At 45.9% G+C, this 17,632-nt stretch overlaps 1 non-coding gene across 1 annotated transcript; it reads right to left on the bottom strand.

Annotated features, from left to right (window-relative positions):
- Positions 1 to 1,130: 1,130 nt before the first annotated feature.
- Positions 1,131 to 1,240, bottom strand: LOC145342757 (U6 spliceosomal RNA). The gene has a single exon (XR_013886613.1). It is a non-coding gene; the product is annotated as a U6 spliceosomal RNA (small nuclear RNA).
- Positions 1,241 to 17,632: the final 16,392 nt, after the last annotated feature.

The raw sequence follows: 17,632 nt of genomic DNA, 5'->3' as shown, positions 1-17,632 counted from the left end.
TCTAAGAGCACACAGGCAGCCCAAATATTTTTGCATGTCATGCTCCTCGCATGGTGGCAGGCCAGCCTACCACTGGGTTAATGCTAGCTCTAGTATGAACAGGACATTAATTGCGCACAAATTTCCCCTTGAGGGGTTCAGTTGGGGCTGAGGCAGGAAGATTGTCCACAGATTCCTGACTTGGAACTATATTGCCCTTCCTTCATTTTTGCTGGGTCAAAATCCTGGAACATCCTTCCTAACAGCACTGTGGGTGAGCGGCTCACCAAGGACAACTAGGGAAGGATAACAAATGCTAGCATGGTCAGCCATGCTCACATCCCATGAATAAAACAAATTATCAATAAGCTCACCTGGTTCCTTCCACATGGTTTGAAATTCCTGATCAGTGGATCTGATGCTTTAGTTTGATGGGAGATGTGTGCTGCATTTCTCAAAAAAAATCTGTTTTTATTTTCATCCTCATTAATTTTCCAGCTCTTGCAAATATCCAAGCCTTTCTCTCCTGCCCACAAAAGGATGGAGTTGACCCTTTCGTCTTCGCTGATGTTTTTTTAGAAAGCTACTAAATATCAAGTTGCACTTTTGTTCAAATTTTTCAAATGTTCTAGGACATCATCTGCCTCCCAATTCATTCTGGGCTGCAGCTGTACATTCATTACTGTGACAGCTGCCATGTTAGTTTTTGTACGATTTGCTCCACTTTTTCCCTCCCTCCCTCTCTCTGGCACTACCTATTTAGGGTTGATTTTTCTCAATCTAATTCAGCATTTATTAGTAATGGTTGGATTTTACTTCCAGACACCTGCTGCCAGCATGTTATGTCTTATGGTTCCAGAAGTTTGAAATAATCACACTATAAACTCAAATGCTGGAATTTCAGGCTGTATGACACTACCCACTGTACCACAAGACCTCACTCCAACAGCAACTACACTTCAAAAATACTTAATTGAATGTATCTCAGATCACACGATGGACTGTGCAGACTGGTCCTATTCTAGTGCAGTACTGAGAGATGTAGCACTCTAGATGTTGTACTTATTTATACATGTGCATGAACATATAGCTCCGAAATCATACTGTAAAGGATAACAGGATAACAATCACAATCAATATGATTACCTACTTTTTTTATGGAACGCTTCACAAATTTGCGTGTCATTCTTGCACAGTGGCCATGCTAATTTTCTCTGTATCGTTCCAATTTTTTTAGTATATGTGCTGCTGAAGCGAGCACCCACTCTATCTGGTAACTGCAGCATGGACATGTACATTAACGTCTTGGTATCAGTGGGTCTGAGAATTTACATTTCAACAGCAGGATTGAGATTAAATAGCAAGACGCGTCTTAATCACAATTTCTCACAATAGCAATCTGCTGAAGACAAGTCTAATATGGCTGCAGTTGAGTGCATATCTTCCGACTGGGTGGCAAGCTGCTCTGAGCTATTTCAGTGTGGAGACCTCCTCATTTGGGAAAATATTTCAAACTCAGCTTTTCTGGATAGATTATCGCAAAGCAATTCAATTTACTTTTAAACTAGCTTCCTTCTGTTACCTTCAGAGATTTCCTGTTAAAACATCAAGTTTCTTTAATCCAACTTGTAGGTTCCAAGTGAGTGACCAAGCACTCGGTATTTACAACAAGGAACCAGCTTCTTCACTACATGTTGTCTGTGGCTTGTTCAAAAAAGTTGCCATTATCTAGTTAGAGCATTCTTTGAGTTACAAAACAACATTCTTTTCACTGACTGCTACAAGAACACTCTCCCCAGATTTCACAGCATGTAAATTCCCACCAGAAAGATTATGCACAATTATGAATATAAATTATGACTAATATGAAGAGACAGATGAATGGTACTAGCGTGAATAGCTTGTCAACAAAAGCAAACTTGAATTACAGCATAACTGAGTGTGGATAACATGTTTGCATCAGCTGTGCAGCTAATGCCAAGATCCAGCAAGGAAAGAGGAATAAAACCAACATGTGTCTACCTCACGGCAAGTCACTGCATTTTGTGAGATCTGAGGGAAGAAAGCAACCTGGCCTGGTAGGAATTAACCCAGTCCTGGCCTACAGCATGGTCATGATCAAAACAAAGGGCCCGAATTTACCATTGCATTACACCCATTTTCAGGCGCGAAAACTTGGGAAAGTTGGGCTTGAGGCGAATAGCGTGATCTGCACCCGCATCCAATGCACTTAAATTGAATTAATGGGCTGCATGCCCAACTTTACCAGTACTTTACCACTGCGTTTGCCAATCCCGAATTGACACAAAACAGACATGCTCGATAAAAGTCCGATTCGCACGCTTCATCAATAAGGGTTTGTGAGGAGGTAAGCGCATGGCATCTGACAGCTGTCTGCTACTCACAGGTGTCCTGTTGGTGTGGCCATTTTCTGTGTCGGGTCAGTGGCAGCTCTTCAAGTGTGTGGGGAGGTGGGGGGCTGTTGCTCTGCAAGATCTCCAATGTTTGACTTCCAGCATAGACCCAAGTCTCAGCACTGACCTCAGGTCTTGCAGTGTTGCTGGATCCCAGTGCACTCAGCTCACTTTCGGCTAAAGGATGTGCACAAAGCCCTTGCAAATTGCACTGCTGCGGCCTCTCAACTTTGCAAAGGGCTGTGATTGTGGGGAACACGCGGCTGGGGGCATTGGGGGACGGGGGCTGTGATTGTGGGGAGCACGCGGCTGGGGGAATTGGGGGACAGGGGGCTGTGATTGTGGGGAGCACGCGGCTGGGGGCATTGGGGGACGGGGGCTGTGATTGTGGGGAGCACGCGGCTGGGGGAATTGGGGGACAGGGGGCTGTGATTGTGGGGAGCACGTGGCTGGGGGAATTGGGGGACAGGGGCTGTGATTGTGGGGAGCACGTGACTGGGGAAATTGCGGAGTTGGGGCTTTGATCGTGGAGATGCTAAGGGAAAGCAACGTTGCGTAACCTCCACATTTGTTTCTCTCCATCTTTATCCCACCTCCGCCCCCCACCCCCTTCAGAGTGACGAGATGGTTTTTGCAATGCAACCAATCGATCTTGCTGTTCTTTTGGTTGCTGCTGGAGCTGAGGAGGAGGAGCAGGGGGAAGAATTGCGGGCACAGGAAGTCCGGGCCTTACCACTTGCAGGACAAGAGGGGGACAAACACCAGAGGCAGGAGGTGGCCGCTATTCACCCAGAGGAGGGAAGTAGAAGAAGGAGCAGAGACCCTGGCAGTTCTGTGCACAAGTAACCTTCGAGCAGATGTCGGACACCATGTGCCGCCGACATCCGTGTACTCCCTGCACATTCGGCATCCCCTCAGTGGCTGTGAACCCTGCAGCCCAGGCTTCCTGTTACACTTGGTCCAGGTTGAAATTGATGAACTGGTCAGCCCGGGTGTACAGGGCTTCAGTGACCTGTGTCACACAGGTGTGCACAGCGACATCTCCGCTCAGAGTCTGGAACCAGTCACATAGAAGTTTAAAGCGGCCGTCAATTTGACAGCCACCAAGAGTGGGTGCCCCTCCCTGCCTCCAGGTGCCAGATCCTGAAACAGGTTGCACAGGTGCTGCAACATTGTCAGGAGCTCAGACATCCTGGAGGCATTCGAGGCTGTGGGGGAGGCTCCTGGGTAATATGAGTTACCCACTTTGGACATGGATAATGATGCCCGTGCAGAGGCCTGTTTCTGAGGTGAAGACTCGCTATAATGAGGCCCATGTAGCCACCCGTGCGATGGTGGAGAGGTGCACTGATGTCCTCAAGATGCGATTCCGGTGCCTGGACTGGTCTGGCGAGGCCCTCCAGTACAGCCCACTGGTCTCCTCCTGCATTGTGGTAGTGTGCTGTGCCCTGCACAATCTGGCTGTGCAACGAGGTGACTTCTTGAGGAGGAGGAGGAGAACATGGAGGCTGACCAGCCGGCTGTCACTGGGGAGGATGACCAGCAGGATGAGGAGAAAGAGCGGTCCTTGGAACACCACCCAGACGCTGAAGGGCTGACAGCTCAAGTAAGGCACGCGAGGGTGGCAAAGGGAGGTCCTGATAACCAGGTGGTTCAGTCGCTAGGGGATGGTATCTGTGGGTTCCATCACCCCCTCCCCCCCTCCCCCCCCACAATCCAATGAACAGTACAGCACTCTACAGGCCCTTCGGCCCTCAATGTTGTGCCGAGCTATGTCCGAACCCAAGATCAAGCTATCCACTCTCTATCATTCTGGTGTGCTCCATGTGACTATCCGATAACAGCTTGAAAGTTCCTAAAATGTCCGACTCCACTATCACAGCAGGCAGTGCATTCCATACCCCAACCACTCTCTGAGTGAAGAATCTACCTCGGATATCCCTCCTATATCTCTTACCATGAACCTTAAAGTTATGCCCCCTAGTAACTGCTACATCCACCCGACGAAATAGTTTCTGCACGTCCAGTCTATCTATCCCCCTCATCATCTTATAAACCTCTATTAAGTCACCTCTCATCCTCCTCCGCTCTAAAGAGAAAAGCCCCAGCTCCCTCAACCTTTCCTCATAAGACCCACCCTCCATTCCAGGCAGCGTCCTGGTAAATAATGCTTTCTATATATCCTGCACATTGTCACACCAGAGTGGTGGGCCTGGGTACTCTGCGTTAGTGAGTTTTTTGGCAGGCAGGAGGGTGATGACAACTCACCAAGCATCATTATGATTCCTATCTGAGCTCCGCATGCAAACTGGCTCTTGGGCCCACGTCTGTATAGTGGGTAAGGGATCTGAAAGCCCATTACATGGTCCTGGGGCAGGTGCAGTGGGGGATGGGAGGGAATCGATCGTGGAACCAATGGCTTCCTTTTCTCAGGGTCACAGTACTGAGGGGCCTCCCCAACTGATATCAGCATGAGGCATCCGTCAGGTGATCATCAATGGAACAGGAATTATAATCAAGACAAATTAGTCGCAGGTGAGTGTTGAAAAAACATTTATTTACAATAAAGATGTTTAAATAAGTTGTTGTAACAAAAACTTGTGAATAGAAAATGTTAAGATGCTTACATATGTAACTAGTGCAGCCCTTCACCCGAGCCATCTCAGTGCAACTACAACTTCCTATGTGACCTACCGCTATGTCTCAGTGACTTCCCAGACTGTACATCGGAGGGGCAGGGGGGCCAGTTACCTACCTCACCCCATGTCTTGTCATACGCATTGTGGGTGTCCTCTGGAGGCCCTGGACCTTGAGGGCTCTGATCGGCTTCCAGGTGTCTGGGATGTTTCCATGACACTTTCTTCATCTCACTGCTCCTGAGATACCCCAGTGTCAGGAAGGGGGGTTGATGCCACAGCTACAGTCTCCTGGCTGGAAGGCCCCGGCATAGGCTCAAACCCGTCCTCCTCCCTTGGGGTTCCTGTTGACCCCTGGGTCACGCAATGGAAAGTGGTGCCTTTGCAGTGAGTTCTAGAAGCTCTGGCGTCACCTGGCATTGCCAGTCCTGGAGGATCTCCTGTCTCCTATCCATGGTGGTCGATCCCTCTGTGATGGCTACTTGAGTCGGGGGCCATCTCTCAATGGCTGCAGCAAGTTCCATCTGAGATTGGGCCACATTCTGCAAGCCCTCAGCTGTGGCCCTCTGAGACTGGGCCATGTTCTCAAGGGTTACTGCCATAGTCCATTGTATGTCAGTGCTTTCCCGCTGGGTCTCCTGCAAGCTCTTGAGCCTCTCCGCCATGGGCCGCAGAATCTTGAGAAGCCTATTCAGTCCCTTAGCTGTGGCCTGCTGTGACTTGGCCATCACTTGGAACCATTACAGGGTGAGAATCCCCTGCCCCAGGCTTTCCACTGCAGATGCCACCCTTGCAGTGATGGCCTGGGAAGCACGCAAGACAGGGAATAGTTGGTCTACCTGAAAGCTTTGGAGCTCCTCTCAACAGCCTCGCAGTTGGTCCAGTGTGGCCATCAAGCCCTCCTGCATTTCCTGGTTCTATTGCTGCATCTCCAACAGCTGAGGAAGAAGTGATCTCAGTGGTCCAGCATGTAGTCTGGGGCCAGCTGAGTCCTCATCTCCAGCAGTCCCCCGCATGCCAGAGGCCTCGGAAGTTTCCTCCTCTACCCGATGTATATCAGCAGATGTGTCATGCTCACTAGAGTGACCCAGAAGCCTCAACACTAACTGGACCCACTGACATGTTAGTATCTGGGATGGTGAGTTGTGAAGTGGAAGCTGATGAATAAATGATGCCACCTTCAGAGATCCCTTCATCCATATCCTCTGAGAACTTGTCTGATCTGTCTTGATCAGGATGGATGGGAGTTGCAGCAGGGGCCTATGGTCCAGATCTGTGTTCAGATCTGTCCCTGCAGCACCGGACAGAAGGTTAAGTGCAAGAGGGGGAGAGGAATCCGGGATGCCAAATATATGATTCACATGTCTCCACTGAACATAGAGCAAAGCACCACAAAATTATATCACATGAACTGGCCCTTCGGCCCTCTAAGCCAGTAGTGACCAGGCTTCCCATCTGATTTGTTAGCTCTTACCCTTCTGGGGATCATATGCCTCTGTTCCCATCCCATTCACATGGTTGTAGAGATGCCCCTTAAAGATCACTATCATATCTACATCCATGACTTCCCCGGCAATGAGTTCCAAGCACTCACTACCCTCTCTGTGCAAATAAGCATGCCTCATATATCTCTTTTAAACCTTGCCCTACACACCCAAAACTTGTGCCCCTGAGAAGTTGCCTCAAAGTGAATGAAGGAATGATAGGTCTGGATGGCAACCCAACCATGATGCTGCTAACAGTCCGCATCTCTCCTCTGAAGAGCTCCAGCGCCCGCTTCTCCTGTTTTCGCTCTCTCAAGGGTGTTGTGCTCGGTCTTCTTCTGAAAGAGCCATGAAATAAACGGTGGCATAATTCCTGCAGAGTTTCAGATGGTGGCCCTTAGAGGCAAGCACAGTGGGGCTCATTGTGGGGGAAAGGAAAGAGGTGCTTGAGGGTCAGGAGCTGGAAGCATGCAGGATGCCGGGGATGGGAGGATCTGGGGGGGATATGAGGGAACATGCAAAATGGGGTTCAGCATTGCTGCATGGATGAGGTCACTTGGGTTCAGCACTCACCCTTGCTGCACAGATGAGTTTCATTGAGTTTTTTCCAGCACTGCTTCGTGGTTTGGGGGAGCCACTGCCCTGGCACTGACCGAGGTGGCGACTTCCTCCCAGGCCACATTCCCATCAGCCCCCCTTGGTCTGCATCCTCCTGATGCAAAGAGGGTGTTCCGCCTCGCCTCTGCTGCATCCAACAGTCTCCCTCGGTCATCCTCAGAAAATCGGGGAGCTGGGGGGAGGGGGGATGGTGGTGGATGAGTGATCTCAATGATTGGGAACAGGGAGGAGAGAGAGAAAAGGTGATATCACACAGCCATTGGGTTCCAGAAGAGATGGGGGCCTTGTGTGGGAGGAATGGGGGGGGGGGGAGGTGGGAGGGGGGGAATCATCCTGTCTGATATCTGTAGGGTGGAGGGAGGAGGGGGGGATCACTCTGCCTGAGATCGGTAGAGGGGAAGGGGAGTTTCGCTGCCACTCTGCGAGATGACTGAGGGGGAAGGGGCCATGATTGCTCTGGGTGGCATGGAGAGGTGGGGGGGGGGGGTGGCTAAGTGGGTCTGTAATTTGGTGGGGATGGGGCAATGTCTATGGAGGTTGGGGGAGGCATTAACCGGCCCGGGCGTGATGTGACAGGGGAGTGCTTTTCAAATTTTTTTTACTGCACACGCGCAGTTGAAGGCTCTGATTGGAGCAGCAGCATTTCGGGCACAATAAGAGTCGCCCACAGCGCAATTCAGATTCGCAGCTTCTTTTTCAGGCACTGGAGAACAGGGATTACAAGTTGGATCTGAATCACGCCTAGATTTAGCACTGAGAATCAAAGTGGTAAAATTGTCCCCAAAGGCACATTAAGCCACCCATCAGAATGCGATTCTGTTAACATGAACAGACAGCAAATGCAATGATCTCACCTTCGAAGGACCTTCTGGCTCACAGGTAGGCAACAGTCAGCTATAGCACAGACAGCTTGTCCAGTTTGTCAATCACACCCTCAGGAAACGATAGCATTCCAGCCAGCCGTTTGAACTCAGTGTTAAATCACACCCTGCATCTTTTCGATGGATTGGACTTCATTCCTTCCAGGTTCGCTGGTTTACTGGAATGAAAGAATGCCCTGTATTTTAGGTTGTGCCTTCATGACATCCCAAAACATTTGGAAGCCAGTTAAGTATTTTTGAAGTGTAGTCATTGTTGGAGTGGAGGTATTGTGGTGCAGTGGATAGAGTATCGCAGCCTGAAACTCCAGATTTAAGTCTGCTCCAGGACTTGATGGTCACGCAAGGTGGATTCATAATATGACCAAACAGGTTGATTATCAACTGCAAGTCCTTACAACACATACAAACGGCAGGCTATAAACTCAGAGGAAATTCCTGGTCAGCCATGTAATGGAAAGAACTTGGAGCTTCTGCAATCACTATCTATAGCTCCAGACTGCAACATACTTGCAAAAATATTGCAACCTAAGCACCTTGGTGGTGGACAGCCAGTATGGAACAGATTAGTACCAACAGCATGCGATTCAATCCCTATTCCGCTGGGGGGGATTTAGGGCCTGGGGCCGGCCTTCCTATCAATGGTGGAGGTCATGGCACTGTGGGCCAGACCTGCCTACAGGCAGAAAGCTTAAGAAGATGTCACTTTTACAATCTAGGTTTAACATTTCATCTGGAAGCTGGCACCTTTAACAGTGCAGCACTCCCTTAATATTGCACCAGAGTATCAGTCTGGATTTCATATTCTGGAGTGGGACTTGTTTCTGAGTTAAAAGGTTGTAGACTGAAGAATGTTAACACTGATTCAGAGTTGGGCCTTGAGGACAATGCACAAAAGGTACTGTTTTGATACAGTAACTGATTGACTGATTTTTAAATCTTACAAATGACAAATTAAATCACATATCTGCAGAATAGTTAAGCTTGAACTGGAGAACCAGCCAAGTGCCTCAATTATCTCACTTTTGACAATTTACCTTCATTCAATATTACAGCTTAAAAAATTAAACACTTCCCTTAGGATGAACTGTGCTACAAAAAGCTTCAGCATGAGCCAACCCCAAGATCTGTATCTCCATCACTGCTGTCACACACAATTCACCTCTATTCCTTCTTTCATGTTTGCATCCAGATCAGAGGACAATACAATACTTGAAAGGGTCTGGAAGCCAAGACCTGGACTGCTAGATAGAGGAGGGATTGGAGGAATGGAAGCAGCAAGGTCTAGCTTGAAATAATGCATCATGAGTAACTGCCTCTACAGGTGCTTCGTAAATTCCACTTCTGCATGGGGATGACAGTTTGTGACTAGAAAGAACACCACTCCTCTTTCCCCACATTCGACCTTTTGCTAACAGTGTAGGAACCCACAAATGGCACAATGGGACTGCTAATGCCTGAAGGTCCAACAAAACAAAAACTTCTGCAAGATACAAGGCTAAATGCATTCCTTGTCAAGATCCATAATGAAGTGCAACCCACCCAATAACAAATAAGTATAAAACAACAGTAAGACATGTCTCACCCAGAGATGGGAATGCCCATGTTCTATATGAAGCTCTGGAATATGCTGGCCTTTTAGTTTCTGAAAAAGCACACATCTAGACTCTCCACAACTTGGACCAACAATGATTCACTTCCATCTTGAAAGGTCCTTAAAAACTTTCTATGGCTGAATTGTTCAGTAGCACATCATATGTTGTACATTCAGGACTTACGATCCACTCAGGAAGTAATGAACAAAAGAACACAGATGTTTACAATACTAAATGAGGCAATTCAACCCACTGTGAACATGCTGGAATAGTCCGGCATGACTCATCCCATTCTCCCGTTCTCATCCCTCTATTTCTCTCTCTTACAAATAATTATCCAAAGTTTCGTAGTGATGAGGAGCCGACCATCTATTGACCTCGGGTGGGATTTTCCAGCTTCAGACGAACGTGGCCAGAAATTCCTGTCCGATGTCTCTGTTGTTACAAATCCCTCTTGTGTGTCTCCCTTATGTTCTTTCCTTATTTTTAATCCTGGCCTGCGTTTCCTCATGTTTCTCCATGTTAACTACAGTCATCATGACTTTAAAATAGTCATTGGACTTAATTTTACTTCATGCAACAAGAAATGTATTTTTTCCGTTGGTGCATATTCATACATTTTGATTTCCACAAGAGGGCAAGCTAAGGTTAGGAGCATTTCCTGAAACTATAAGAAGTTCATATTTCTGGCTGACTATAACAATGTAGAAATGTGGTCTGCAGATTTTTTTTTACTTTATTCCAATCCAATCAAATCAAATTAAAGCCAATTCAGAGTCCCAACAAGTTGGGACATTCCCGATCCAAGCTGACAAGACAGGGCTCTCACCTCATGTCTTGGGCTTGACCTACATGATCCAAGCTGTTTGGAGTAGGCATAGCTCCTCCTCCAAAGCTTGATCTAATTTGCATCTTAGCCAAAAGGCCAAGATGCCGCTTTAGAAAATTGCTTCAAATGAAGCTGAAATGTAACCTAATGACTTCAGCATGTCGATACTACACTTGATCTTAGCCAAGAGGCGGGATGTTGGATCTCAATGAGTCTACAATAGTCCCCATTAACAACATCACTATTGTTACATTTTGTGCACGAGTCTCCTCCTGTTCCTTATTGTGTTCAGACCCAAAGTTAACATTATTCCAATACAGATGACTGCAGTCAGAACTGAAAGGGAGAAAGAAGAATGTTAGTCCAGTTAGAATCACTCACTACACAAACATAGAGAGAATTAATTACAAATAGGAAACTCACAGAATATTAGCAAAGGCAAAATTCTATTGCTTTCTCTCTCATAATGCTTCCCTATTGTGCCAAGATACATGCCCTAAGGCTGCACCCAACTGGCCAGTGTAATATGTATAGTTTGGACAGCTGACTACTCAACTGCAAAAAGGGAGGAGAGCAAGTTGTCCTCATTTATCTGTCATGTGTATGCAGCTGCCAGCAGGGGTATAATAAAGACTAACGAGGAGCGGGGACCCTGTATCCTCTGGCCTTCTGTAATAGAATACTACTGAGATCAGCTGAGTAGTACATCTGCTAAAATCAGTTGACCACAGATCTAGATTGACCTTGGTGCCCTAATGCTTTGCGTGTGTGTGACTTATTGCATTTTAGATGATCAAATCTCTCACTAGAACATGGCGGTGGGGGGGTGGTGGGTGTAACAGAACACCACTGTATAGTAATTCGCTACTTAGCATTTCTCAGACAGTAAGCTCTAATATAAAATGCCACATTGAGCCCCATCAGTTCCAATGGGACACCAAGTCACTTGTCCAGGGAGGCCGATCAACTTATTAGCAAATTTCATGTGGTGCTGTCAAAGGATGTTCACTTTTACATGGATAGAAACATTAACACGTTTGTTGTTTGTCCATCGTCATCGATGAGGACCTCAACACCATTCGTCATTTTGAGTCTGGTTGCAGTGTGTCTGAAGATGACTGATCAGGCCAATTTGGGCACGGAATGTCCTGGCACATATTGGACAGACTTGTGTAGACACTGTAGTTGTTGCGCTGGTGGCTCTGGACTTGCGTAGCTCACACTTAAGTTGTGCTTCAGCAATACATCTTGCTTCGTGAGCTTGACAACCTTTGTGGATGAGGCAGTGCCAGGTAGGGTGGTTTTGTGCCAGCATTTCCCAGGTGGTCGTGTCAATGTCAAGCGACTTCAGGGAGGCTTTGAGTGTGTCTTTGCAAAGTTTCTTCTGCCCTCCATGCAAGCGTCTTCCAGCAGAGAGTTCCCCAAACATGTATTGAACACAAGGATTATTTTGAAGTAGTTGCACATATGTAAAGGCTTAAAATATCTAACTGATGTTAATCAATATGGAGATTTGGGGCTTATTGAACAACGTTTTCAAAGAATCTGCACAGGAATGCATGTGTTGAGTGACTCCCTTCAATGCTGTATTATTCTATGATCCTATGAGCTTTTTATGCTTTTTATGAAGACATGCATCTTTTGACTTAGCCAGAAGCAATGCTACAGGATAGTCATTCATAACATCATAATAAGTTAGGCAAGCAGGCATTTTCAGTCTGTCACAATTCAGATTTCAGTGTTGTATATTGGAGAGAGAGCAAGGACAATCAAACAGGTTTGTAGATATTACAGCATTGGCATCATCTGTTGCCCAGTGTTTTTATATAACAAACAGTTGTCTTTCTTTTCAATTCTTTTTCTTGCTCCCTCTCCAATATACAACACTGAAATCTGAATTAAGTTTTTGGAGCAAGCAAACAAGGATTTGTGTTTGCCCAATCCATTCTGAGCATTGGCTTTGTAAATTTAAGAATGGAGTAAAAGAATTAAAATAAAAAAACCCAGCATAACTAATTAGTGAGGGGGCAAGTGCTTATTATCTATGAGGACTTTGTTATTTCATTGTCTCAGATTTACTCACATCACATCTCGGTGTGGTGACTGAGAAGTATAGCACATTCTTCACAGTCTGAATATTCTGTCTTGCCTCTTCTCTGCTGTATAACATGATGGATTATGCTGGGATTTTCTGCAAAAGTACATAGAACATAGAATATTACAGCACAGTACAGGCCCTTCGGCCCTCAATGTTGTGCTGAGCTACGTCCAATCCCAAGATCAAGCTATCCCCTCCCTATAATTCTGGAGTGCTCCATGTGCCTATCCAATAACCGCTTGAAAGTTCCTAAAGTGTCCGACTATTCGGCAGTCGATTCCACATCCCATCCACTCTCTGAGTGAAGAATCTACCTCGGATATCCCTCCTATATCTCCCACTATGAACCTTATAGTTATGCCCCCTAGTAACAGCTACATCCACCCGAGGAAATAGTCTTTGCACGTCCACTCTTTCAATCCCTCTCAACATCTCATAAACCTCTATTAAGTCGCCTGTCATCCTCTGCCGCTCCAAAGAGAAAAGCCCCAGCTCCCTCAACCTTTCCTCATAAGACGTACCCTCCAAACCAGGCAGCATCCTGGTAAATCTCTTCTGCACTCTCTCTAATGCTTCCACATCCTTCTTACAGTGAGGTGGCCAGAACTGAACACAATATTCCAAATATGGGCTCACTAACGTCCGGTGTAATTGCAGCTTAACCCCAAGGCTCTTAAACCCAAATCCCCTGTTAATACATGCTAACACACTATAAGCCCTCTTCACGGCTCTATCCACTTGAGTGGCAGCCTTCAGAGATCTGTGGACATGAACCAGAAGATCTCTCTGTTCCTCCACATTCCTCAGAACCCTGCCGTTGACCCTGTAATCAGCATTCAAGTTTGTGTAAACAAAATGAATCACCTCACACTTATCAGGGTTAAACTCCATCTGCCACTTTTTGGCCCAGCTCTGCATCCTATCAATGTCTCTCTGCAGCCTACAAGAGCCCTTCACCTCATCCACTACTCCACCAATCTTGGTGTCATCAGCAAATTTACTAACTCACCCTTCAGCCCCTTCTTCCAAGTCATTGATAAAAATCACAAAAAGCAGAGGACCCAGCATTGACCCCTATGGTACACCGCTGGTAACTGGCCTCCATCTGAAAATTTTCCCTCCACCACCACCCTCTGTCTTCTATGATACAGCCAGTTACTTATCCAATTGGCCAAATTTCCTTCTATCCCACACCTCCTTAACTTCCTCATGAGCCTACCATGGGGAACCTTATCAAACGCCTTACTAAAATCCATGTATATGACATCAACAGCTCTACCTTCATCCACACACTTAGTTACCTCCTCAAAGAATTCAATCAAATTTGTGACGCAGGACTTACCCCTCACGAAACCGTGCTGACTATCCCGGATTAAACTGATTCTTTCCAAATGGTCATAAATCCTATCTCTCAGGACCCTTTCCGTTAACTTACCGACCATCGAAGTAAGACTAATTGGCCTATAATTACCAGGGTCATTCCTACTTCCTCTCTTGAAAAGAGGAACAACATTTTCCCCTCTCCAGTCCTCTGGCACTATCCCTGTGGACAGTGAGGACCCAAAGATCAAAGCTAAAGGCTCAACAATCTCATCCTTCGCCTCCCATAGAATCCTAGGATATATCCAATCTGGCCCAGGGGACTTATCCACTCTCAGGTTTTTCAAAATTGCTACTACATCTTCCCTTAGAACATCTACCTCCTCCATCCTATCAGCCTGATTCATGTACTCATCCTTAAAAACATGGCTACTCTCCTTAGTGAACACTGAAGAAAAGTAATCATTCAATGCCTCACCTATCTCTTCTGACTCCATGCACAAGTTCCCACTACTATCCTTGACTGGCCCTAACCTCACCCTCATCATTCTTTTATTTCTCACATAAGAGTAAAAAGCCTTGGGGTTTTCTTTTATCTGACCCACCAAGGGCTTCTCATGACCCCTCCTCGCTCTCCTAAGCCCTTTCTTTAACTCGTTCCTAGCTACCTTGTAACACTCAAGCAACCCAACTGAACCTTGTTTTTTCATCCTTACACACGCTTCCTTTTGCCTCTTGACAAGACATTCAACCTCATTTGTGAACCATGGTTCCCTCACTCGACCATTTCCTCCCTGCTACTGAAAAGTAGCTACTGATTTACTGACATTTTTAATTTGCTGTAGGTTTATAATCTGGTTTAATAAATGACTGTTTTAACTGAAAATCTAATGGTTAACACACAAAGAAAAAAGGTGCCTTTTCCTAATGGGAGAGCATGTTTAAACTTCACTGACATCTTTTAAACAAAGAACTATGTTTAAATTTGGCTATATTTCAAAAATAATTAAAACATTTACATGGTTTTAAAAAATTCTTGCTCTTCTTTGAATTGTGCTTTAGCATCTTTTGTTTCCACCCAAGAGGGAAGATGGTGTCTCGGGTTAAAGTCTCATCCAAATGACAGTACCTCTAATAAAATACTGCGGATACTGGAATCTGAAACAAAAACAGAAAATGCTGGAAAATCTCAACATGTCGGCTAGCTTCTGTAGAGACAGAACAGAGCAAACTCGACTCACATTCAGACTCGAAACGTTAGCTTTATTCTCTAACCAAAGATGCTGTCTGACCTGTTGAGATTTTCCAGCATTTTCTACTTTTGTTGTTTGTGCCTTAAACATGCAGTTTGGTGCTCTGTATATCCAACACTTGCATATTTATCAACTCCTTAAAGACATTTCGACACAAACTGTTTTGAATTAATCACTTGTCATGCCTAGTTCTGCTCGAGAATTAAAATTTAATTAGAAACGAATAACTCATTTATGATCATTGGAGACAAAGTAAGCGAGTTTGGGGGTTTGGAGGGAGGTGATTTCAAAAAGAGAAAATGGTCTGTCTGCAATCACAAAAATTAATTTGATGATTCTTACAGGTAATTGTAATTTAAATGTAAGTGGGGTGTTCTCTTGCTACAGTGTTCCTGAACATTGGCAGAGAAATTGGAAGGTTTTGTGTCTTCAGGATCATATATTTGTATTACTTGGTACGGCAAAGGAAATTGAAAATCCAGATTAATTTTATGTTTTCAGGCAATTACTGATTTAAGTAACTGACAGCAGAAACCAAGACCAGGATTTTACTATTGTGTTGTGCCCGTTTTCCGGCACAACACAGTCATAAAGTGCGGCTAAACATGATTAGTATGATTGGTGCCGGTTTCCCAACCGGTGCCATTTTACGACAATAGGTTTTCCAGGGCCGTCAGTATCTCACTAGAAATGAGTGAGAGGCAGGTTAATTTATTGAAATTTATTTAAAGAAGCATTTCAATGTCATTGGCAGGCCTGACGCTCAACTGACCAGGCCCACTAGCCTTTATATAAGAACATAAGAACATAAGAAATAGGAGCAGGAGTAGGCCATCCAGCCCTTCGAGCCTGCCCTGCCATTCAATAAGATCATGGCTGATCTGTCGTGGCTCAGTTCCACATTCCCGCCCTCTCCCCATAACCCTTAATCCCCTCGCTTATCAAAAACCCATCAACCCGCGTCTTAAAAATATTTAGCGAGGCAGCCTCCACCACCTCAACGGGCAGAGATTCACCACCCTTTGAGTGAAGAAGTTCCTCCTCAACTCCGTTCTAAACCGCCCCCCCTTTATCTTGAGGCTGTGCCCCCTAGTCCTACTGTCCTTTCTGAGCAGGAAGAGTCTCTCCACCTCTATCCTATCCATCCCATTCATCATCTTATATGTCTCAATGAGATCTCCCCTCATTCTTCTAAACTCTAACGAGTACAAGCCTAGTTTATTCAGCCTCTCCTCATAGCTCAACCCCCTCAATTCCGGTATCAGCCTAGTAAACCTCCTCTGCACTCCCTCCAAGGCCAAAATATCCTTGCGTAAGTACGGCGACCAAAACTGCACACAGTACTCCTGCTGCGGCCTCACCAGTGCCCTATACAGCTGCAGCAAGACCTCCCTACTTTTATATTCAATCCCCCTCGCTTTATAACATCGCTGGGAAAGGTTCTCGGCAGTGATGAATAGACATGCTTCCCATGAATGGGGAGCAGTCCACTTGGCCTTGCTGGTGTAACTGGAGGCCATTGAGGTCCCCTGAGGAGTATGAGGGCAAGGGGTCTGATGCTTGGGCAATGCCAGACTTGCAGTGCCACCCTGAGCAACAAATACTGGCCCTGCCAACAAAGCCCTCATCCATTAAAGAACAGAAATAAGTCTAGATCTTAAGTGGAATTCTCCACTCTATATCTCAGGGCGCTGCTGCTATCTGTGTAAACATTGCAATATTAACTGACACCAGGAAGACTGAGTGAAGGGGAAGAAGCTGTAAGGCATTGAGGGGCAGGAACAGAGGGAAAGAAAACAATGTCTTATATTTAAATAACACATTTCATGACCAGAGACTATTACAAAGCAATTTGCAGTCAATGCTGTGTAGTCCTTATTGCAGTGAAGGAACTTTGTAGCTAATTTGCACACTGAAAGCTCCCACAAACAGCAATGAGATAAAGACCAGGCAATCTGTTTTGTGTGATACTGATTTGGGAAGTAAATATTGGCCAGATGACCTGGTTCTTCTGCAAACTAGTGCCATGAGATTTTTTACATCTACTAAGTTGGCAGATAGGTCCTTGGTTTAATCACTCATCTGAATAATGGCACCTCTGACAGTGCAGCACTCCCTCACTGTAGTGTTAGTGCTTTTTTTTGCCCACGTCCTGTAGTATGAACCATGAATCTCCAATCTTTTCAGACGTGAGGGTGCCACCAGCTGAGCAACAGCAGAGAGAGAAAAGAACAGAAAGAGAATAAACCTGTATGAATACAAAACAGGTTTCCAGGCTGCAATCCATGGGACATTTTTGATTCACAAGCCTTTACTAAGCACCAGTGACATTCTGCAGCACCAATGTCACTCAGTTTCTAGAAATGTTGTCTTCTGCTGCTTCAATTTGACAGGACAGGCAAACTTGGAAAGATCTGTTCTCAGTTCTGCTCCCTTGTTGATAGATAAATTCTAATTCTTAAACCCATTGAGGTGGAGCATCAGCAGCTCCTCCCAGAGGACATTGCGTTCCTTGGCGCACGCGCGGA

This window comes from Carcharhinus amblyrhynchos, chromosome 4, assembly GCF_965287045.1.
Source record: "Carcharhinus amblyrhynchos chromosome 4, sCarAmb.v2.hapA, whole genome shotgun sequence".
In the NCBI taxonomy this organism is placed as follows: domain Eukaryota; kingdom Metazoa; phylum Chordata; class Chondrichthyes; order Carcharhiniformes; family Carcharhinidae; genus Carcharhinus; species Carcharhinus amblyrhynchos.
This window is presented reverse-complemented; position numbering and strand designations above follow the sequence as displayed.